Source organism: Oratosquilla oratoria, unplaced genomic scaffold (assembly GCF_046742065.1).
Source record: "Oratosquilla oratoria isolate Oo_2021 unplaced genomic scaffold, ASM4674206v1 SCAFFOLD192, whole genome shotgun sequence".
Classification (NCBI taxonomy): Eukaryota; Metazoa; Arthropoda; class Malacostraca; order Stomatopoda; family Squillidae; genus Oratosquilla; species Oratosquilla oratoria.
Window position 1 is genome coordinate 190,261 of NW_027467545.1, and position 25,476 is coordinate 215,736.

General features: G+C 38.7%; 1 pseudogene; it reads right to left on the minus strand.

The window, feature by feature from the left end:
• Positions 1-7,608: 7,608 nt before the first annotated feature.
• On the minus strand, positions 7,609-24,235 carry LOC143022826 (uncharacterized; annotated as a pseudogene).
• Positions 24,236-25,476: the final 1,241 nt, after the last annotated feature.

Genomic DNA, 25,476 nt, shown 5'->3' on the forward strand with positions numbered 1-25,476 from the left:
ATCAAATAATTAGATGCTGCCTTAACAGGGTCAGCATTAGACTTCTTGAACAGAAAGACAGCCTTAAAAATCAAAGAAGAGTGATGAAGAAGTTTACTATAGGAAGAAAACTTAGAGACATCTATTAGAGGAGGAGTGTCAACTTGTACAACAGCAGCATTGACAATGTCTCCCTTGAAACAGGAGGGAATACATCCCAAGTGACCCTTTGGCCAAGTATGAGGAGGCCACAACAACCATTCAGGTCCATGAACCCACCAATTAAATTTTTCCTTGAACACCTTAGCACTACAAGGTCTAGTTAGGAAATCAGCCATATTATGTTCAGAAGGAACATAAGTAAAGGAAATGGGTGTGAACTTGGCCTTGTAAATTTCCAAAAGATTGGAAATTTCCTTCAATCTATTATTGACAAATATATTTTTCTTAGGAGCCTTGTTGCTCGGGATCCAAGAAAGGGCAACTTGACTATCAACAAAAAAAAAAACCACTGACTCAACCAGTGGTGCAGACACCAGTCCTTCCTCAAAAATAGTGTTGAGGCATTTCAAAGATAGAAAAGTTGCCATAAGCTCCAAAGACGGTAAAGTTCTCTGTTTAATGGGAGCCATCTTGACCTTGGCAAATAGAAGAGAGGTATTAGACTCCTTTAATTTTCTTCCTTCTTGCCCTACATATATGGCACATCCATAGGCTTCCTTGGAAGCAATAGCAAATACAAACAATTTAATGGGAAATTCTGTACAAAAGGTTTTCCTTTTAAAATGTTCACATAACTTGTTCCATCTAACAAGTAACTCTCTATCCAATTTCCCATCCCAATCCACCATCTTTTGGCACATCTCTCTAATAAGGATTTTTCCATGCAAGAGCACAGGAGAGAAAAATCCTAAAGGATCAAATACAGAAGACAAGGAAGACAAAACTTGTCTTTTGGTTGAGGCATTTTGGTCAAGGGAAACATCCTTGATTCTCAAAGTATCATGATCCTTATTATAAATATAACCCAAGACTTTAACCTCCTCTTTATTGCAAACTACCTCTTGATCAAGAACAGAAAGAACAGAAGTCGAATAGCATGTCTACTCCCTGAGAGGTAAACCTCCATTGAGCATGATCTCATTAATCTTCTCGACCATTGCAGGGAGGGGAACAAAGCTCGTTAGTAGTGTAGACCAAATTATCTACATAAAATTTATCTTTGATTAAGGAGGCAGTTAGAGAGTCAGGCTGCAAAGAAAGATGGTGTTGGATAATGAAATTTAGAATGAAAGGAGATCAAATGAAGCCAAAAATGATAGTATTATACCTGAAGGGTATATACTGGTCGTTAATCCTCCTGAAAAAACAGAACCGGTTCCGATCAGCTTCATCCTTCAAACGGATCTGCAAGAAGGCTTTCATAACATCAGCCAAAATGACATGATTATTGGTCCTGAAAAACAACAAGAGAGAGAGAAGGTTGTTCATCAAGTCAACTCCCGGGAATGCAGCTTCATTTAAGGAAGGAGCTTTTCCTACTTTGAGAGAACAATTGAAAACTGGCCTTATTCTAGAAGTGGAAAGATCATCATCCTTCAACACATGTCTATGGGGTATAAAGATTTGTCCAGGGACTCTTTTAGTTACAGGTTCAATAATACCCAAGGCCTCCTGCTGGTCAAACACAGCTTCATAATCCTCTCTAAGCCCCTTTTGCTCAAGTTTGTCATAAACCCTTTGAGCTACAGCTAGAGATATCTTAAGGTTAGAGGGAACAAGATCCACCAAATTCTTTTTCCACGGGATCTTCACATAGTAATGTCCATTCTTGAAGGAAATGGACTGTTTAAATTCATCAATGTGTAAATTATCAATATCCAGGCTCTGTTCGTCTTTAATACCGATGGACTCTAAAGAATAGAAATTGTCAAGACCATACTCAACATTAGAATTAATAAAAACTTCCTTCAAAGGATCAAATTGAGAACTTACAGGTTCTAAACAGAAGTTGACAAGAAACCTTTCTTTGCCTAACCCATTGGTAGGAAAATATTTAACAGTCTTACAAGACTGAGTAAGGGAAGCGCCTTTCTCAGTTTTCTTTAGAGAAACTCCATTGGTCTTGAAAGAAGAATTATAGAAAACAAGTGAATTTCCATGATATTCCTCTAAGCTATTATAAGAATCCACTCCAAGGTCAGTGTCTGGTTTGATCCTCAAAGGCCTCTCCTTGCATTTGAAACCATCAACATCTTGGATTTCATTAGAGGGCATTTCAGGAATCCCCCTTATCATTCTCTTTAAGTAGAAAGGCTTCTCACTAGGAGGGATATATTGAGCCCCAGTCCCGTATGGAATGTAACCATTAGCAAGTTTGATAACCTTGCATGACGGGCTACCATACAAGGGGGCACTTTCTATTGAAAAGTTTGAGAAGTTTTGAAGAATATCGTTTCCGAGGATCCCTAAAACGTTCAGTTGGTCTCCCTTCACCTTTGGAAAACTTGGCGAGACAAAAAATTGGTGATTATTCATACTAAGTAGTATAGAAGATAAGGAAGGAATTTGTAAGGACAAGTTGAATCCTTCAATGGCAAAGAACAAACTAAACAAATTCATCCCTGAAGGGAGTTTTAAGTTAGCAGTGTAGTTAAAACCTCTTTTATTCATTAGAGGTAAACCAAAGGAAGAAACTAACTTGTCCATAGGAGGACTTAAACAAGGTCCAACTTTGTCCTCTACAAATTCCTTATTAATGATAGAAAACTGTGCTCCAGTGTCCAACAAAAAGAGACATTAGGCAGTTGTCTTTCCTCTGCTAATAGGAAGGGAGACCAAAGGAACAATGGAATCTGTTGAATTATGAAAATTAAACACTTTCCCTTCAGAAAGTGGTGTCTTATAAGTCATAGGACACATGGCTCCATGGTGCTCGGGTTTGTTACAAACAAAACATTTGTAAGGCAGAGCAGCCTTTAACCCAGGGCATTCCAAAGAACCATGTCCATGATTTAGGCATCTATTGCACAGTCCTAACTGAGATGCTCTAACTTTCCTGTGCTCAAGGGTATATGAAGTACACTTCGAACTAGCATGGTCGGAAGCGGGGCAAAATTTACATCTACTAATAGACTTCTTAATGGGATTAGAATTGGCCTTAAAGGAGCCATCAACTCCCTTACTGGAATCAACTGGTTTTCTCAAGGAAATTTCCTTGAAAGCAAGGGAGCTGGTAGTAAGGCTTCTTTTAGGTTTGACTCCAAGATCATCTGATCCCATTTTGAGTCTAACCAAAATTGACTGGTAAACTTCCTTGATTTGGTTAAAATTGGGGTCATTAGAATTAATCACCCGAGACAATTCAATAAGAAAAAATTTAGGCAATTTAATTAAAATTAATTTGCTTATTAAGAGGAGGCCCTCGCTTCCTGGCCTAGTGAAATCTACCCCAATTCCCTTAAGGTCTTGTAGCTTGGAATCTACAGACCTAATGTAACTTTCAAGGTCTCCCAAGAGTGAGACCTCCGGTGCATTGATAATGGAAATCAACACCTTATCAAGAATTTCTTCCTTGTTGAAATATAATTCATCAAGAAGAAGGAAAGCAGAGTCAAAACTTGAATCATCCACTGGTAAGTTCTCTACTAAATGGAAAGCCTCCCCTCTGAGGTATCCCTTCAAATAAATTAACTTCTGACTATTGGTCAGATTGGGGATACCAGCTAAAGCATTCAGAAAACCCTTTTTAAAGTTTAAATAGGCAAAGGGATTGCTAGAATTATTCTCGAAATGTTGAAGAATAATAGGAGGAAGAGGAAGTTTTACAGAATTATCAGTGGACTTGTTTAGTTTTTCACCCTTTAGAGATTCAAAAACTCCCCTTAACTCTTGTCTCCGTTCTTTATACGGAGACAATTGAAGAAGAACGGACAGGCGGTAAGCTCTGGATGTCTCCATATCCTTGTCCTTTTCTTCTTCGGGGAGCAAGGCGTTAATTTCCTCGTCCAGATCTTGAATTTTTGAGAGGAAATTCTCAATCGGAATTAACACATCGTCAAGGACGGAAATAGATAAAGAATCAGAATTCTCTTGAAGAGCCTTGAAGTCCTTAGAGATAAGCCCCTTTTTATGAGCTCTCTGTCTTCGGAGTTTTTGCAAAACTTCCGAAGCGGACAATGTCTCATCGCGGCTAGCCATAACGACGCCAATCCAACAATTCGTTACAAATACACGAGCATAATAGTCGTGCCAAAAAACCGTCTAATGGACTAAGCACAACGAAGATAGAAATTAAGTAAAATAATTTTGATTTAAATACTAGCTTGAACCGGATAAAGGCAACAAATCAAAGAAACCACGACAATACAAAAATAGAGGCCACCAAGAATAGAGAACTATTTGGAAATTTCCGAATGTTCACGAGAAAAACAAGGTACCAAAGCCGGCAAAAATTTCCCGAAAGTTAACAAGGTCCTCAAACGAGGAAATTAATAAAAACCGAACAAACTCGGTATAAGAACAGGAAACCGGACCTCGTACACACACACTATCGTAACCTTAATGAAATATGTTTACATAGCGGCTTATGACACAAAGGGGGAAATAAGTTAAAGTCGAAATCGACTACTACGTTAAATTTAAATGTTAAGTAAATTATCAAATTCTGAGATGAAAAAACTAAAGCCGAGAATTCAGATTAGTTGGCAAAAACTATAGTATCATAAGACTGATCGGAATTCTCGATTTGTTAGAGAAAAAACCTATGTCATAATTAAATGAACAAAACTGAACGTTGGAGAACTTACCTGTTTGAGTTCTCTAACAAATCGTTAGAACAGAATATAAGTTTGAGGCTTCGATGGCTGTAGATCCTTGTCGAGGTTTATTGTCCTTCTGGTGACAGGGTTAAAGCTTGTCACTGGTACCAGGGTTGAAGCTAGTCTGACGTACCGGGACTAAAAAATCAGTCTTGTTTGGCAGGAGTTTTTAATGAGCCTTGAAAACGGTTTCGAAGCCACGGGACAACTGATACTTGAAGTAAGTTCTCAAGTTCCCGATTTGTTAATCAAATTATAACATAGGTTTGAATAAATAATAAAGAGGGAGGGGAGTTTAATAATATTAATTAAAATTACAATAGTGTGGTACGAAGTTACAGGAAAGATTCCCAATTCGAAAATTAAATGAGCTTTCGGGAAATTGCCGTAGCTCAAGGTAAACAATGCCATTCCCGTAACAACAATTGCCACAATCTTGAAATAGGTGCAACTTGGATTCCAAAATCCTAAGGACGTTTGTGAATAAAGCATTATATCGAGGCTAAGTAATTTGCAATTATCAGGAATATTTTGGTTCTTAATTTTGCTCACAATCCTAAGAATGTTTGAGCTGAAAAAGCTGTGAACAAAAGGTGGGAGTATTTTAGTGAGCCATTTCGATTTTTTTTTTCCCTCTAAAAGTGGGAAAAAAATTTCAGCATACATTACATCCCTGTCTGCTGCTTTGTTTCCTTAAATTCTGACATGTCCCAGCACCCAGTTCAGGACGACCAATTACCCTTGTTGATGGAGGGACTCTAGCTGAAATAATGAAGAAAGTGCATGCAGTCATTGAGTTGGTATGTACAACATTACTGTGGATGTTGAGTGCATGGGTCAACGCTAGACCCACTGCAACACCCTCTGCTTGTGTTGAACAGAGTGCCCAACACCCTTGCTCCCTGTTGTGTGTCCAGTGTGATGCATGTTGCACCTGCTACATCGTGTTTAGTGTCTGCCGAGCCATCTATGTAGTACATCACACTCCAATTTTTGGGCATGACTGATCTCTTGGTGTCTTTAGTGTTGTACTACATCTTGATGTCATTATGGAGATCTTGGCCAGCAGATTCCTCCATTTTATACAAATTGCTGGCAAATCAAATATGTCTTGGATGGTGTAATTGTAGTGCAAGACTGCTGACTATCAAGGATAGTATACAGTCACTATCCGAGTTACGACCACCCGTACTTACGACCACATCTAGCAGATGCCTATTATGAGTTTACTGTACATGTCTGGCAGCACAGCGTGTAAGATAGTTGTGGCAACCAGCATCGTGTACGGTAGTTATGGCAGAGATGGAAAAGTTGCTATACACGTGGTTGGAAGATAATAGGCAAAGAAATGTGAGTGAGGTTGCAAGCAGTGCAAAGTAAGGCTTCAAGTTAATTTTACATGTTGAAAGAATGTGCAGGTGAAGAATATGCTTCACATGAGTTCATAGTGAGTGCTGGGTGGTTTCGTTGCTTTCAAGAGCATTACCAGGTTCACCACGTGTTGTCGAAAGGTGAGGCTGCTAGCAGTGATGGGTCTGCAGCTAAGGTATTTGTGGAAGAGTTTGATAAATTATGGATGAAGGATATTTACGTACTTACGACCACGTCTAGCTGATGCCTATTATGAGTTTACTAATACGAATACACTATAATAAGTATTTTCTTTCTTTAACTTACCATATCATATTAACAACTAAGCAACTGAAAACAATACTATACAACTGTAGGAGAGAAGCCAAACGCAGAGTATGGGATCCAATGTATTCAACGTTTTGCCCACCAGGGCTTCTTCAGAAATAACATAGTGGACAAACATCAGACTCCTTATATAACCCGAGCTTGCGGGGAGAAACGGAACATGAAACTGGTGTTAAAAAAAAAAAAAAAAAAAAAAAAAAAGTAGAGACTGAACAACTTCACCCCAGGCTTAATGACCCCCTTATGGGTCGATAGCCTTAAAAAAATCCACTATATTATTTCGGGAGAAGCCCTGCTGGGCTCAACATTAAATACATTGGATCCCATACTCTGTGTTTGGCTTCTCTCCTACAGTGCTGTTGCAGTCGTTGCTGTGCCTATATCTCACACTTAGAATGGATTGAAATGGATGAGAAAAATAGATCTTAAAATTCACATATATTTAAAGTACATACAACAATTGAAGAATTAAGAAAAAATTATTAAAATGAAACTACAATTTAACAAACTTAAAAATGGTAAACAAGGTTATATTTAATACGTGTGTGTGTGTGTGTATACAGGTATAGTATATACATACAGTACCTGCATACATATATATACTGAAATACAGTACTGTACAGTATTAAAACGTAAAAAAAAAATAGAAAAAAATTATAAAAATGAAACTAAAAAGCATTGATAAATAAACAGTAAACAGCTTGTATTTAATAGTATTCAATAGAAAAAGTTACTTAAAAACACAACAGATTGATATGTACCCTAGAGTAGAACCCTCGTGTCGGCCATTTTGAATAGGATCCGACTTACGACTGGTTGGTCGGAACCTATCTAGGTCGTAACTCAGATAGTGGCTGCATATGGGCCAGTATGGCTATTGGCTGGCTACCTTACAAAATTTATCTTTTAACTTAGCATACTCTTCAAAGATTAAACACTCCAATTTGCCTTGTAATGAATGGTTAAACATGCACATAAAATGGGAGATACAGTAAGGTTGTATTATTTATATATCAATAGAGTATGCACAAACAGCACAATCTTGGTTACTCCTGCGGCTTCTACAGCTGCTGTTCCTCTTCAGGCTCCTCTTCATCGTCATACAGGGAAATCATGTCTCTGAATCCGACTCAAGCTGGAGAATAGGGATGTATTTTGATCCTGAAGCAGTATTCCAGTTGGTTGATGGTTGTGAGTCTGGTTCTGGTTCTGGGTAAGTGGCATCATCCATGTTATCCAGTGCCAAGTTTTGCCCAATAAACACTAACTTGGCAGCTCAGTCTGTTGTCAAACGATTCCTTCTTGCAGAATGTACCAATGCATGTCTGCTAAAGGATCGCTCGACAGATGCACTGGATGGGGGCGGTTGCAGAATGTTTGAGGCAACACGGGACAGCTGAGTTGAGCTACAGATCCCGTTCCACCAAGTAGATGGTAATGTCTTTTGTACAGCGCTCCAGATAAATTGCTTTGAGAACAAGTTTGATTTGGACTTGTAATCTGCCAAGTCAGCCACAATTTGGGTCTCATCCACATCTGACAGTTGTTGCAATTTCAGAATTTTCTTGCATTGCATCCACCTGATAACTGGTACAGTTTTTTAGTGTCAGTAATTAATAGTGCAAGTTATGCAACTTGTAAAATTTCAAATAAATACTATTAGTAATTTAGATCTGCTGAATTCAGGTCAATTAGACTTGTAGGTATATGCAGTAGAATGAAGGAAGGGCCAAAGGGCTAGCTAGATTTAAGGGGTATTAAGAACATATTACAAAATAAAAATAATCACTACTGGTACTTAATACTTCTTCGCCTGAAAGGTGAGATCCACAGTAACGAGGATCCACCGAGTTGGCTGCAAGGTGAATACCTTTCACCAGGAATTTTTTTCTTTCAGGAATTATTTTCCTGAAGGCATCTTTTTCACTCGCCAGGATTGGAGATGAGGGGAGATTCTCTTCGAAAGACAGCTCTAAATCGCTGAACACTTTCATTACCAGAGAGAGGTTCTTATTATCTCCTATGGCAGTGATGGCATCTGCCACTGGCTTCAGGAGCTTGAGGATACCCTCAGTCCGATCCCAAAATGCTTCTTAAAAGCAGGAGCTTCCTAATGGATGAATCCAAAGAGGGCTTGGCATCATCATTGATTGCAAGAGCCTGAAGAGAATGTTTGTTGATGCATACACTCTTCAGACACTGGATAATGGATCCCCATCTGAAACAAAAGAGGACAACAATATTAGCACCGGGCTACTGTTATGAATATTCAGTTCAAACTGCTCAGCCATGAGAAACATTAAATTAAATGTACAGTAAATTCATAATTCACAGTCAGTTTATTGGTATGATAATGAGATTTCAAATACTATTTTCTAAGTTGCTACTTTTAGTAATGATTTAATGACTAATGTGTAATATACTAATACAGTCGAACCTCGAAAGCCCGGACTAATTGGGGGGGAAGGGCGGTCCGGTCATGCCAAATGTCCGGTCATCGAAAATGTCTCCCTAACACCCGTAGATTTTCGTAGTGGTATACGTATAGGTAATGTATATGGCATAGAAACACATAAGAATAATACTCTAACACTAATAATAACAATACTGTAATAATGATACTATAATGCTAATAATTCTGTAATAATAACTGTAATACAGGCATGTAAATGTACTGTACATATAGTGTACTGTACTGTATTTTTTATTACGTACACTGTAAATATCGAAGGTATGCACGCGGGACAGTGGTGGCGGCCAGGGTTGCCGCGTTTTCTACACTGCCGTGTAGAATGGGAGTGTTGCCATACCGGGGCATACATTTTTCTCGGGCGTGTGCAGACTCATAGCAAACTTGTCAAACTTTGAAAAAATGTTGGTTCTAGTTTTTTTTATTCTTGAATGTATATAAGGCCCCCATGCCCTAACATATTCAGTAAGATATAAAAATTATTTTTTATATATTATTATCGCTAAAAGAAAGCTGAAACTTTAGCATAGAATTATTTTCTACACTATGAAAACGTATCATTTGGGGTATAATATTTTATAAGTAACACAATTACCAATAAAAGTCATATTTTGATGTACCATTTATTATTTGATAACTAGTTCTATGATTTTTAAACAAAAGTTAGAGCTTTTGAATATTTTTAACAGCCCGCTGATATGTAAAAAAAAATTCCTCATGTCCTTGTGCAGTTGCCACATGCCGCTATTCTACTACGTGTTGGTACAAAATTCTACGAAACGGCAGCCCTGGTGCTAAAAGAAAGCTGAAACTTTAGCGTAGAATGTTTTTCTACACTGTAAAAACGTATCTTTTGTGGTACAATATTTTATAAGTAACACAATTACCAATAAAAGTCATATTTTGATGTACCATTTATTATTTGATAACTAGTTCTATGATTTTTAAACAAAAGTTTGAGTTTTTGAATGTTTTGAACAGCCCGCTGATATGTAGAAAAAATTTCATGTCCTTGTGCAGTTGCCACATGCCGCTATTTTACTACGTTTTGGTACAAAATATTACGAAACGGCAGCCCTGGTGCTTGACGGGGCCGGGTTTGAGTACACGTGTACGGCCGTCGCTGCCACCTACCGGACAAATAGGGAACTTTGCTTGAAAAGTTTGCCCTTTGTTTATTTCGACCGGTCATACGAGGGTCCGGGCTTTCGAGGTTCGACTGTAATTCTTGCCTTGTTTTAACTGGCAATTTTAGTGTCTGTTGGTGCCCCTGTGGTGACTGCTGTTGTTGTTTCAGTAGAGCAGTGAGCTTTTGGGATTGTTTGACTGCTTTGCAAACTTTAATGCAGTTGGACTGTATACTTTCTGCAGTCTTGATCTTTTTTATGTCTGTGAATATTAAGTGTAGAGTGTGAGCCATGCAATTGTATGGTTTTATGTGGGGATACTCCAACTGCAGCAGTTCCCAAGCCTTTTTCATATTAGAGGCATTATCTGTGCAGACCCCCAACACTTTCATTGGCCCAATATCATCCACAACTTTCTTCAAGAGATCTGCTATATACTGCCCAGTGTTGCTTTCTGCACCTAAAAGTAAAATAAAGCTAAAATTAGATTTTGCAGCATATTTCTGATTCCTGAAGTACAATACAAATGAAACAGGAATACAAAGAATTGGCTATTAATTTGAACATTATCTCTTCGAAGATTAGGAGGCTTGCGTGAAATACTGAATTATATTGTTTAGATTGTTTTTGTAATTGACTTGTTTGACCACTATTTAACTGAAATTAACCTGTTGCAATGCTGCTCCAAAAGATGGGCTTTAGTACTGTCACAATGAAGTTTGTGATCCCCTCATTCCTGTAACTAACCAGTAATTTAGGATTAATCATATGTTCAGTTCTAAGAGAAGGATTTGACGGGATGGGATCATGGGAGTAGGAACTGTAGGAAGGTGGAGTCTGGAGCTGAACTTCAGTATATAAGTGCTCAGAATCGGGCAACATCTAAGATAAGTGACAATGAAAATGATGTTACATATTCTTACAGTTCTTACCTGGCATTAGTCCAACTATCACACAATACTGCAACACTAGAAGCAGATGCTTCTAGTTCCTTTGCAGTTACAGAACACTCTTGGTAGACCTTTTCCAAAAGACTGTTTGAAATTGTGTCCCGGCTTGGAATCTTGAAAGATGGCCTCAGAGTCATGAAGAACTTTGCCCACAGCCTGTTATCCACCAGGTTTAGTGGACAGCCACTTCCATAGATAGCCCGGGCTAACTGTAGTTGAGCTTCTTCCTGTAATGGTAATGGATTACAATATCATGCAGCGGTGAGCAAGAGTATAGAGGGTAATACAGTACCTGAGTAACTGCCTAACTGGTACAAATATATTTTTCATTGACATACATACATACAAATACCAAGGCTTTTTCCCCCTTACAAGGGAGGTAGCCAAAAAGGGAAAGGCATAAAAACACTCCCACCCATTTCATCCCTAAATACACTCCACACCCCTCCCACCCTCCCTCTCATCTGAGCACCTCCTGGATGACGGGCCATCCCCGCACCTTGCCCACCGCCCTGGGTCAGAATCAGTGTCCCAAGACACAGCATATCCACAGCAAGGCCGCTTCATTCAATCGGCGACCCCCCCTCTCCGTCCCCCCTTGCATATAAGGAGAGGAAGGGGAGAAATCCCTTCGGGCTGCGACAAAATTTACTCACACATACTACCCCCTAACCCCCCACCCACCCCCGCCCATTCCTCCTCATGCAATCACAACATCATCCATATACAACCATTCTCCACTCACCTCTGTCTTCCGTCCTCTCCCTTCCTTCCTCAACAGACATTCCCCTCTTCCCCAAAGCCCCCTTCACCCCATCCATCCATCTCATCCTAGGACGTCCCCTCATGTTCACTCCCTCCACATCTGCCTTCCATACCTCTTTTACTAGTCTTTCTTCACTCATTCTTTCCATGTGTCCAAACCATCCTAATATTCTTTCATCAACCCTATCTCCCAGCTCCCTTTTCACCCCTGTTCTCCTCCTCACCTCCTCATTTCTCACTCTATCCAGCCTAGTAACCCCCACCATACTTCTCAGACACCTCATCTCAAACACATTCAAACTCCTTCTCTCTTCTTCTCTTATGTTCCACGTTTCTGCCCCATACAGTGCTGTTGGCACAATCACTCCTTCATACAGTCTCCTCTTCGCATCCATTCCTAAATGTCTATTCCTCATTACACTCTTTAATCCACTAAGGCATTTATTCGCTTCTCTCAATCTACATTCTACCTCCACCTTCACTCCACCTTTTACTGCTACACTTGCACCCAAGTATCTAAAACTATCCACTTCCTCCAGTCGCTCTCCCTTAATGTTCACTTCCAGTCTACTGCCACTTTCACCCCTTGTACATCTCATCACCTTACATTTACCCACATTTATCTTTAGCTTTCTTCTATCACATACTCTCCCAAACTCTGCCACCAGCTTCCTCAATCCCTCCTCCGACCCTGCCACAAGTGCAGTGTCGTCCGCAAACAACAGCTGGCTCACCTCCCACTTTTCTCCATTTTCTTTAACCATCTCCAATCCCTGACCCACTACCCTAGCATTCACCTCTCGCACCACCCCATCCATGTATAAGTTGAACAGCCAGGGTGACATAACGCATCCTTGACGAAGTCCCACCTTTACTTCAAACCACTCACTCTCTCCATTTCTAATCCTGACACAAGCTCTACTACTCTCATAAAAACTCTTGACAGCTCCGAGAAGCTTTCCTCCTATCCCATAAATCTGCATAACCTCCCACAGTGCCTTTCTGTCTACCCTATCATAAGCCTTTTCCAGATCCATAAAAGCCCAAAAAACATCCTTCCCCTTTCCTATAGCTTTCTCACATATCTGTCTTACCACAAAGATCTGATCTACACAACCTCTACCTGTCCTAAATCCACACTGCTCCTCACCAATTACTCCTTCTGTTCCTCTCCTAATCCTCTCAATCAAGATCCTCCCATAAGCCTTCCCTACTACACTTAACAGGCTAATCCCTCTGAAACTACTACATTCACACTTGTCCCCTTTTCCCTTGTAAAGAGGAACTATACTAATAAATCCTGACCTATCCTTATGTAACATAGTTTAAAATATTTAAAGCAATAAGGATTTGTGCTTTTTGGGGGAGTATGTTAAGTGGCCCATACACGATCAATTATATTGCACAAATTCATTGTCAATACTCTGAATTGACAATTAAATTGACCGTGTATGGGCAATACATCGCCCATACACGGTCAATTTGACCGTGTATGAGCGATATATCGCCCATACACGGTCAATTTAATTGTCAATTCAGAGTATTGACAATGAAATTGCGCAATATAATTGATCATGTATGGGCTGCTTTAGGTAATGATGACATTGAAATGATTGAAGATGCATTTTTTTTTTAGTTTCGACCATGGGTGCAATATAGCAATACAAAATTAATTATTAATTTTGTAAATTAAAATGTATCAACGTAATATGCAGTTTTGTGGGCGGAAATGAAAATAAAAAATACCTTGCGACAAGCAAATATGCTAATGAACGAAGTCGGTAGCATAGGATTGGGACGCCATCTTGTCGTCTGTCAATTGACGGCCTCGGTACTTCCGACAGTAACTCGCCAGGTACATTTTCTTGAAGGAATGTTATGGAGCGGAGATACAAGCATTCCTTCAAGCTGCAAGAACTTTGTATACCCCGCAAGCTGAGAGAGTGGTTGAAAAGCCCACCAACGTCTCTCACGACGACGACAACGAGGACGAGCCGAATGACATTTAATTTGCAGGTAATGGTTTATTAAACACAGGTTAGGTTAGTTTAGGTTACACGAATTTATCATCCTTTCATTTCTTCGACGTCGGCATCCATCATAACAAACATGGCGTACCATTCATCCGACACGACTTTGTTACTTACAAAATCTGTTTTAGCACCTTTTTTATTTTTTATTTCCGCTCACAAAATTGCATATTACGTTGATACATTATAATTTACAAAATTAATAATGAATCTTCTATTGCTATATTGTGCCCATGGTCGAAACTAAAAATTTACCAATCAAACTATCTTAACTTAAGAAATATAATTAAATAAATTTAGAAGTATGAAAATACAAGTAAGAGTGACATGAAAATAATATAACAAATAGTATACACGATTACAATTAAACAGACATGATTTTACATAATACATCTGACTTCTGATCAACATACATTACACAAAAGAATCTAGTTCGATAGTTTTAACGGGATTGAACAGACGTAAGACCAGTTCACAGATCACTAAACAGTTTTGAAATATTAAGCTAATCCTAAGCCCCAATGCTACAACACTCCGCGCACACTTGGATGGGCACTACAAAACTAAGTCCTAGCTAATCTGGCTCACTGCGATATCAAGGGGAAAAGGTAACAACCTGAGTGATGGCAGTCATTTTTTAATTGACCCGTGTAATAGGTCTAAGCAGGGTCTGGACAATCGTATAGACTCATTCACCGTTGCATGACGAGCAAAGGCTATGTAGGGAAAGATAGGAAAGCTCCAATACTATATTGATAAAAAAAAAAATGGCAGCCGCTACACTACCGCCACCTATTGGCTTGACAAAATACTACAATATTTTCAGGGCCAACTATTATATCTTTTTGCATTACTTATTCGTAGTCTTGTGATAACTTTTTCTTGATATCTTTTGATATAATTTTATTAGTATAAAATCTAATTTCAACTTGAAAGAAGTGTATGCTGATGACATGTTTGTATTTTTTCTTACTTATTTTTTTGATGATGTTCACTAGATAGATATTTTTTCAATTATTATTGTTTTCTTTAATGGTCTTTAATTATATAATTATACTTAGTCCTTGGCTTATTTTCTTCTATCAGATAAAATAAAGATTCAATCTCTTTTAAAGAAAGTTAAAATAACTGCAATGTGGATAGTTAAGAAAACACTTTGATTTTTCCTCAGCTTTATGCTTTATTCATGTTCTCAGAATGCTCTGACATGAATAATATTTACATGCAAGACATAGACATAAGAAATGCATCATGCACCTTTATCTAAAACGAATACACAATTAGAAAGATAAGTTAAAAACCATACATACATACATATACCAAGGCTTTTTCCCCCTTACAAGGGAGGTAGCCAAAAAGGAAAAGGCATAAAATCATTCCCACCCATTCCATCCCTGAATACACTCCACACCCCTCCTCCCTCCCTCTCATCTTAGCACCTCCTGGATGACAGGTCATCCCTGCACCTTGTCCACTGCCCTTGGTCAGAAGCAGTGTCGCAAGACCAGCACATCCACAGCAAGGCCGCTTCATTAAATCGGCGACCCCCCCCCCTACGTCTCCCCATGCATATTGGAGAAGACGGGGAGAAATCCCTTCGGGCTGCGTAAAAAATTTGCTCACACATACTACCTCACCCCCCACCCCCCACCCATTCCACCTCATGCATCACAACATCATCCATATACAACCATTCTCCTTTCACCCCTGTCTTCTGTCCTTTTCCGTCCTTCCTCAACAGACATTACCCTCTTCCCCAAAGCCCCCTTCACCCCATCCATCCACCTCATCCTAGGACGTCCCTTCATGTTCACTCCCTCCACATCTGCCTTCTATACCTCTTTTACTAGTCTTTCTTCACTCATTCTTTCCATGTGTCCAAACCATCCTAATACTCTTTCATCAACCCTATCTCCCAACCCCCTTTCCACCCCCTGTTCTCCCCCTCACCTCATTTCTCACTCTATCCAGCCTAGTAACCCCCATCATACTTCTCAGACACCTCATCTCAAACACATTCAAACTCCTTCTCTCTTCCTCTCTTATGTTCCATGTTTCTGCCCCATACAGTGCTGTTGGCACAATCACTCCTTCATATAGTCTCCTCTTAGCATCCATTCCCAAATGTCTATTCCTCATTACACTTTTTAATCCACTAAGGCATTTACTCGCTTCTCTCAATCTACATTCTACCTCCACCTTTTCCTGCCACATTTACACCCAAGTATCTAAAACTATCCACTTCCTCCAGTCGCTCTCCCTTAATACTCGCTTCCAGACTACTGCCATTTTTACCCCTTCTACATCTCATCACTATACTTTTACCCACATTTATCTTCAGCTTTCTTCTATCACACACTCTCCCAAACTCTGTCACCAACTTCCTCAATCCCTCCGATCCTACCACAAGCGCAGTGTCGTCCGCAAACAACAGCTGGCTCACCTTCCATTTTTCTCCATTTTCTTTAACCATCTCCAATCCCTGACCCACTACCCTTGCATTTACCTCTCGCACTACCCCATCCATGTATAAGTTGAACAGCCAGGGCGACATAACGCATCCTTGATCAAGTCCCACCTTTACCTCGAACCACTCACCCTCTCCATTTCTAATCCTGACACAAGCTCTACTACTCTCATAAAAACTCTTGACAGCTCCGAGAAGCTTTCCTCCTATCCCATAAATCTGCATAACCTCCCACAGTGCCTTTCTGTCTACCCTATCATAAGCCTTTTCCAGATCCATAAAAGCCCAAAAAACATCCTTCCCCTTTCCTATAGCTTTCTCACATATCTGTCTTACCACAAAGATCTGATCTACACAACCTCTACCTGTCCTAAATCCACACTGCTCCTCACCAATTACTCCTTCTGTTCCTCTCCTAATCCTCTCAATCAAGATCCTCCCATAAGCCTTCCCTACTACACTTAACAGGCTAATCCCTCTGAAACTACTACATTCACACTTGTCCCCTTTTCCCTTGTAAAGAGGAACTATACTAATAAATCCTGACCTATCCTTATGTAACATAGTTTAAGATATTTAAAGCAATAAGGATTTGTGCTTTTTGGGGGAGTATGTTAAGTGGCCCATACACGATCAATTATATTGCACAAATTCATTGTCAATACTCTGAATTGACAATTAAATTGACCGTGTATGGGCAATACATCGCCCATACACGGTCAATTTGACCGTGTATGAGCGATATATCGCCCATACACGGTCAATTTAATTGTCAATTCAGAGTATTGACAATGAAATTGCGCAATATAATTGATCATGTATGGGCTGCTTTAGGTAATGATGACATTGAAATGATTGAAGATGCATTTTTTTTTTAGTTTCGACCATGGGTGCAATATAGCAATACAAAATTAATTATTAATTTTGTTAAATTAAAATGTATCAACGTAATATGCAGTTTTGTGGGCGGAAATGAAAATAAAAAATACCTTGCGACAAGCAAATATGCTAATGAACGAAGTCGGTAGCATAGGATTGGGACGCCATCTTGTCGTCTGTCAATTGACGGCCTCAGTACTTCCGACAGTAACTCGCCAGGTACATTTTCTTGAAGGAATGTTATGGAGCGGAGATACAAGCATTCCTTCAAGCTGCAAGAACTTTGTATACCCCGCAAGCTGAGAGAGTGGTTGAAAAGCCCACCAACGTCTCTCACGACGACGACAACGAGGACGAGCCGAATGACATTTAATTTGCAGGTAATGGTTTATTAAACACAGGTTAGGTTAGTTTAGGTTACACGAATTTATCATCCTTTCATTTCTTCGACGTTGGCATCCATCATAACAAACATGGCGTACCATTCATCCGACACGACTTTGTTACTTACAAAATCTGTTTTAGCACCTTTTTTATTTTTTATTTCCGCTCACAAAATTGCATATTACGTTGATACATTATAATTTACAAAATTAATAATGAATCTTCTATTGCTATATTGTGCCCATGGTCGAAACTAAAAATTTACCAATCAAACTATCTTAACTTGAGAAATATAATTAAATAAATTTAGAAGTATGAAAATACAAGTAAGAGTGACATGAAAATAATATAACAAATAGTATACACGATTACAATTAAACAGACATGATTTTACATAATACATCTGACTTCTGATCAACATACATTACACAAAAGAATCTAGTTCGATAGTTTTAACGGGATTGAACAGACGTAAGACCAGTTCACAGATCACTAAACAGTTTTGAAATATTAAGCTAATCCTAAGCCCCAATGCTACAACACTCCGCGCACACTTGGATGGGCACTACAAAACTAAGTCCTAGCTAATCTGGCTCACTGCGATATCAAGGGGAAAAGGTAACAACCTGAGTGATGGCAGTCATTTTTTAATTGACCCGTGTAATAGGTCTAAGCAGGGTCTGGACAATCGTATAGACTCATTCACCGTTGCGTGAAGAGCAAAGGCTATGTAGGGAAAGATAGGAAAGCTCCAATACTATATTGATGAAAAAAAAAAATGGCAGCCGCTACACTACCGCCACCTATTGGCTTGACAAAATACTACAATATTTTCAGGGCCAACTATTATATCTTTTTGCATTACTTATTCGTAGTCTTGTGATAACTTTTTCTTGATATCTTTTGATATAATTTTATTAGTATAAAATCTAATTTCAACTTGAAAGAAGTGTATGCTGATGACATGTTTGTATTTTTTCTTACTTATTTTTTTGATGATGTTCACTAGATAGATATTTTTTCAATTATTATTGTTTTCTTTAATGGTCTTTAATTATATAATTATACTTAGTCCTTGGCTTATTTTCTTCTATCAGATAAAATAAAGATTCAATCTCTTTTAAAGAAAGTTAAAATAACTGCAATGTGGATAGTTAAGAAAACACTTTGATTTTTCCTCAGCTTTATGCTTTATTCATGTTCTCAGAATGCTCTGACATGAATAATATTTACATGCAAGACATAGACATAAGAAATGCATCATGCACCTTTATCTAAAACGAATACACAATTAGAAAGATAAGTTAAAAACCATACATACATACATATACCAAGGCTTTTTCCCCCTTACAAGGGAGGTAGCCAAAAAGGAAAAGGCATAAAATCATTCCCACCCATTCCATCCCTGAATACACTCCACACCCCTCCTCCCTCCCTCTCATCTTAGCACCTCCTGGATGACAGGTCATCCCTGCACCTTGTCCACTGCCCTTGGTCAGAAGCAGTGTCGCAAGACCAGCACATCCACAGCAAGGCCGCTTCATTAAATCGGCGACCCCCCCCTCCGTCTCCCCATGCATATTGGAGAAGACGGGGAGAAATCCCTTCGGGCTGCGTAAAAAATTTGCTCACACATACTACCTCACCCCCCACCCCCCACCCATTCCACCTCATGCATCACAACATCATCCATATACAACCATTCTCCTTTCACCCCTGTCTTCTGTCCTTTTCCGTCCTTCCTCAACAGACATTACCCTCTTCCCCAAAGCCCCCTTCACCCCATCCATCCACCTCATCCTAGGACGTCCCTTCATGTTCACTCCCTCCACATCTGCCTTCTATACCTCTTTTACTAGTCTTTCTTCACTCATTCTTTCCATGTGTCCAAACCATCCTAATACTCTTTCATCAACCCTATCTCCCAACCCCCTTTCCACCCCCTGTTCTCCCCCTCACCTCATTTCTCACTCTATCCAGCCTAGTAACCCCCATCATACTTCTCGGACACCTCATCTCAAACACATTCAAACTCCTTCTCTCTTCCTCTCTTATGTTCCATGTTTCTGCCCCATACAGTGCTGTTGGCACAATCACTCCTTCATATAGTCTCCTCTTAGCATCCATTCCCAAATGTCTATTCCTCATTACACTTTTTAATCCACTAAGGCATTTACTCGCTTCTCTCAATCTACATTCTACCTCCACCTTTTCCTGCCACATTTACACCCAAGTATCTAAAACTATCCACTTCCTCCAGTCGCTCTCCCTTAATACTCGCTTCCAGACTACTGCCATTTTTACCCCTTCTACATCTCATCACTATACTTTTACCCACATTTATCTTCAGCTTTCTTCTATCACACACTCTCCCAAACTCTGTCACCAACTTCCTCAATCCCTCCGATCCTACCACAAGCGCAGTGTCGTCCGCAAACAACAGCTGGCTCACCTTCCATTTTTCTCCATTTTCTTTAACCATCTCCAATCCCTGACCCACTACCCATGCATTTACCTCTCGCACTACCCCATCCATGTATAAGTTGAACAGCCAGGGCGACATAACGCATCCTTGATCAAGTCCCACCTTTACCTCGAACCACTCACCCTCTCCATTTCTAATCCTGACACAAGCTCTACTACTCTCATAAAAACTCTTGACAGCTCCGAGAAGCTTTCCTCCTATCCCATATATCTGCATAACCTCCCACAGTGCCTTTCTGTCTACCCTATCATAAGCCTTTTCCAGATCCATAAAAGCCCAAAAAACATCCCTCCCCTTTCCTATAGCTTTCTCACATATCTGTCTTACCACAAAGATCTGATCTACAACAACCTCTTCCCGTCCTAAATCCACACTGTTCCTCACCAATCACTCCCTCTGTTCCTCTCCTAATCCTCTCAATCAAGATCCTCCCATAAGCACTCTACCCTCTCTCCAGCAAACATTGAATAACCTCACCAACCAGTCCACCATCACTGTACCTCCTTTTCTATAGACATTCTGCATGGCATCCATCCAGACCAGGTGCCTTACCTGCTTTCATCATCTTAACAACTGCCTTCACTTCATCCTTCCTTATTTCTCCTCCATTTTCCTCACTCATCATGGACATTTTCTTAGCATTTCCCACTGCAGCTATCTTTCCCTCCCTATCTTTCACATTTAGCAACTCCCTAAAATATTGTGCCCATCTTCCCCGTACTGCCTTCTCCATTATCATCTCTCCATCTGTACCTTTTACCTTTTCTTCTCTAATTGATTCGCCTCCTCTTCCTCTCTTAATTTCTTTCCAAAACATCTTTTTATTACTTTCAAGATTTTCTGTCACACTCTTACCCCATTTCACATCTGCTCTCCTCTTTGCCCCCTTTACCTTTTGCTTTACTTCTCTTTTCTTTGTACCTCTCATATGACTCCCTTGTCCTATTTTGTAACCAATCTGTGAAAGCTCGCTTCTTCTCTTCTACAACCTTCTTTGTTTCCTCATCCCACCATTCACTACCCTTCCTTCTATTTCCTCCTGTCCTTGTTCCACACACCATCTTTGCACACTTTGTGACTCCCTCCTTGAACCATCCCCATTCCTCCACACCTAGCTCTACTCTATCCTTCACTCCCTCCCACTCCTCCCTCAGCCTCCTCTTGTACTCCTCCTTTTCCTTTTCATTGAAAGAGTTCACTCTAAGCACCTCCCTACCTTTTGTCCCTTTCCTCCTCCTTCATCTACCCTCCACTCTCAACTTACCTTCCACCAGAAAAAGATCTGATATTCCCCCACCCTCTCCCCTTAGCACATGTACATCCTTAACTCTTCCTATCATAATCCTATTTACCACTACATAGTCCATTAACGCTCTATCTACCACCCTTCCCTCCACCACCCTCTCCCATGTGTACTTATGACTTTCTTCCGAAACACTGTAGTTGCTATCATCAACTCTCTTTCTAGACACATTTCCACCATCAACTCTCCACTACGATTCTTACCTGGAACGCCACATATTCCAACCACTCCATCAATTGGATAATTTCCTACCCTAGCATCAAGGTCTCCCAGTACTATTACATTGATATTTCTCCCTAAATCCTCTATGCACTCATTTAAATCTATCCAAAAAGCCTCCCTTTCTTCTATGCTCTTCTCACTGCCAGGCCCATATGCACTTACAAAAACCCACATCTCCTCTCCCAGTTCCACCTTCATCCACATTATCCTTGAGGAAACCTCCTTCCACTCCACTACATGCTTACCTATCTCTTCACTTACTAGTATAGCCACCCCTTCCCTCCCTCGCCCTCACTTCACTCCTGATAACCTCCCACTTACACTCCCAAACTTACACTCACCCTTCCCTTTCAGCTTAGTTTCACTCAAAGCCAACACATCCATCTTTCTTCTCACAAACATACTACCTATCTCTTCCCTTTTACTCTCATCTGTACCACATCCACGCACATTAGAAGACCCAAACCTTAGGGTGCTGGTCGGAAAATTCCCAGACCCTCTTATGCCTTTGCTTTTTCTTTTAGGAATGTCCCCTGTGGGGTTACAAGGAGAAGGATGCCTAGTCCCAATCCCTGTCCCTTTCTTCTTGCCTCTTACAATCCAAGTGGAAATACTTGGTGGCAGTATTCTTTTCCCCCCACCACAGGGAAGGTAAGGCGAAAAAGGAAATGAATATTCAGAGAAATTGTACAGGACAGGAACAATGTGTTGGGGGACACCATAACGGGGGGACAGTCGTAGTATAAAAGTGTCATCATTTCTCTATGAACAAAGTTTTCCTCTATCACAGCCAAAATGATGTGTAGCTCTGGTCCGTAGGGGTGCCAAATGCATGCCACTTTGCCACAAGAATGTGCAGCCAATACCCTAGAATACAGACACAGAAAAGATAGAAAACAAACAAAAGGAAAATACAAATAAGAATAAAAAAAAATTGTAATAAAGAAAACAAGTAGAAAATTATATACACAGTGTGTGTATATATATATATATATATATATATATATATATATATATATATATATATATATATATATATATCATGCCAAATGATAAAAGTATAATACAAAATAATCATGCTCAAAGCAAACAAACAGATAAGAAAATATAGTGCACTCAAAAACTATATAAGTCAACAATCAGATATGTACATAAAAGAAAAACAGAACATAAAACAAGATATCATGCAAGACAAACACTGGAATTTTTTTTTTTTTTTTTTTCAAATATGCATACTAATCCAGAGAATACATACCAAATTCTTTTTATCTTTGATGACATCCCTTTCTGTAAATACAAAAGTCATTGAATTCAAATCATACCGCATTACTGATACGTAATTTTGATTATTTTCCTTTTTTTTTTTTTTTTTTTTTTTTTTTTTTTTTTTTTTTTTTTTTTTTTTTTTTTTTTTTTTTTTTTTTTTTTTTTTTTTTGTTTTGTTTTTTCCTCCATCATATCCACTGTCATTACATTTTCTTTTGTTGTTTAGTTTCCTGTTATAAAACTTTGTAAAATAATATAGCTGCATTTTAATGTAAATGCAAACTATCATATTTTTCAAATCATCACACAGATTTAAAAGGATAATATCTTTTGCATTTATTACATTAAAATGCTTTCTCTTCAAATTTCCTTCATGAGTTTTTCAATATTTTCAACAAACGCTGTCTCAATTTGTTTAATATAATTAATGATGGTATTATTAGCATAATATGAATACCTTCCCTCACCTGCATCCTTTAAATGTGTATACATATAATTTTGTTCTGAATCAGATTCAGATATTTGAAAAACCTCATTACAGTCATTGCAATTGTGATTTTTTAAACATTTATGACATGTATAACCAGTTATGTATGTAACTATATTATTTTCTATCTCACACTGATTACAACTAATGTTATTATTACTAGAACTAACCTCTTCTGGATTAAATGATGCAAAGTATTTTGCAAGTTCACTGTCCATTTCTTCTGGATTAAAAGTGGAAAAATATGTTGCAAGATCAGTGTTTCCCTCACTGTTGTCCCCAGACATATGCTCTTGAATATACACATTTTTTGGTACATTATCTAAGTCATCATTTTTATCTGGTGAAGAGTTTAGATTTAAATCATTATTGGTACTTTTTCCATTTCTGAAATACTTCAAAATTTCACTACCATCTTCTAAACAGTTCCTATTTATAGATTTCTCCATAAAATTCCTATTCATAGATGCTTTTAAAAATGTTACAAATTTAGGGACAGTTAGTGTGTCCGAGTTTCCACCAGCATTTCTAATTGAGCTAAATAGGTTTTCAAGTGCATCTTGATTAATTCAGTTTGTGATCAAATATTGAAAATTATTATTTAACTTAACATCTTCCCATAATGATATTAAACTGCAAATATTTAATTTCCACCCTTATATGCATGGAAGTGATCTTTTAACTTTCCATGATGAAACCCATGTGCTTAAGCGCTGCAAATTACTAATTTGTGTATTCTCTCCATTTATTGCTCATTTACTATGTAGTTGAGCACTATTAAAAGTATCAAATAAATTATCCATGTTATTAATAAATTCAGCAGTTGCATTGGCTTCGTCAGGTAAAGCACCCAGATGTGCATAAGTATAAATTCCTGCTGCAACACTTCTGCTAAATACCTGACTGGCAAAAGAGACACGCATTTTATCAAAAATGTTCCAGAAAATATGCTTATCTGTTAATTTTGGGGCGAGACACAAATTCATTTTTCTATCTCTTAGGTAAAATTCTTCTATATTTCCACCTTATAATTTGTCCATTTACCTCAATATCTTGCTTCATGATATTGTTCCTAACATTCTTTAGGAGATGCGGTGTGTCATAAAAAAATTATCTTTCTCATTATCATGCATGATAAATGGGGAATTTGGTGTTACATTTAATTTCTTATAAGTACTCCTATTGATTGAATCCTGATCACACACTAGAAATTTTGGCATTAGTCCTGCAGTTTTTAATTAGGTTAAACAATCAAGAATCATCTTTGCTAATGTTTCTCAATTTATACTAGTATGAAAAAAAAACTAAAATCTGTTTCCATTTCTTTTTTAAACCTTTTGCCATGAACACCATAACATTTGTAGCAACTTTGTTGGATTTTCCATATTCCCCTAAATTTTTAAACCCATCTATGTTGTCCCAACTGATATTATAATATATGCCTTGTTTTACAGACATAGCATCAAATGCCACACCACACACTTTATCTTAGCAGTTCATTGTCTCAGCGTTTTTCTTTAAAACCTGAAAAACATAGTCATTCCAACCTGCATTAAAATTCATTCTCTGTAGCCAATACCTCAGCATTCTCTGTGATGGCAGAACAAAGATTTTTTTATAATAAATCATAGGCCCTTGCACTTTTGAAATAAAGGCTAAGAGCAAATGCTCGCTCTGTGTCAGAACACCTGTTGCTGAGGCTGAGGTAGCGGAGTGAAAAACAGGAACCAAGTTTGCTCTTTATTGAGAGCTCAGCAGACAAACATAAACAAGCCAAGATTGACGTCAGAGTATTAGTCAGGGCTGCCAGAATTCCGTGTTTTGACTATCCGTGCTTTGCTCTGATTGGTCAAGTTGTCGGACCACTCAGTGCACAGTTGTAAGCTATGACTTTATGCCATTTTCTTTGTCAGTTTGCATGGGTAACTAAAGGAAATGTTGGATATCTTAAATGCAGAGGAATTAACATTATTGTTTACGGTGTTTCTTGTTTATAATAAAATATTTGATAGTTTCGTGGATATAGAGTAGATGTAGTTCATTATCTCATAATGCATTTTAATTAGTACATTGTAACTCTACCCCAAAATTAACATAGAAGTTTATAACAATAGGAATTAACTATACAAGTTTATAACAATGGG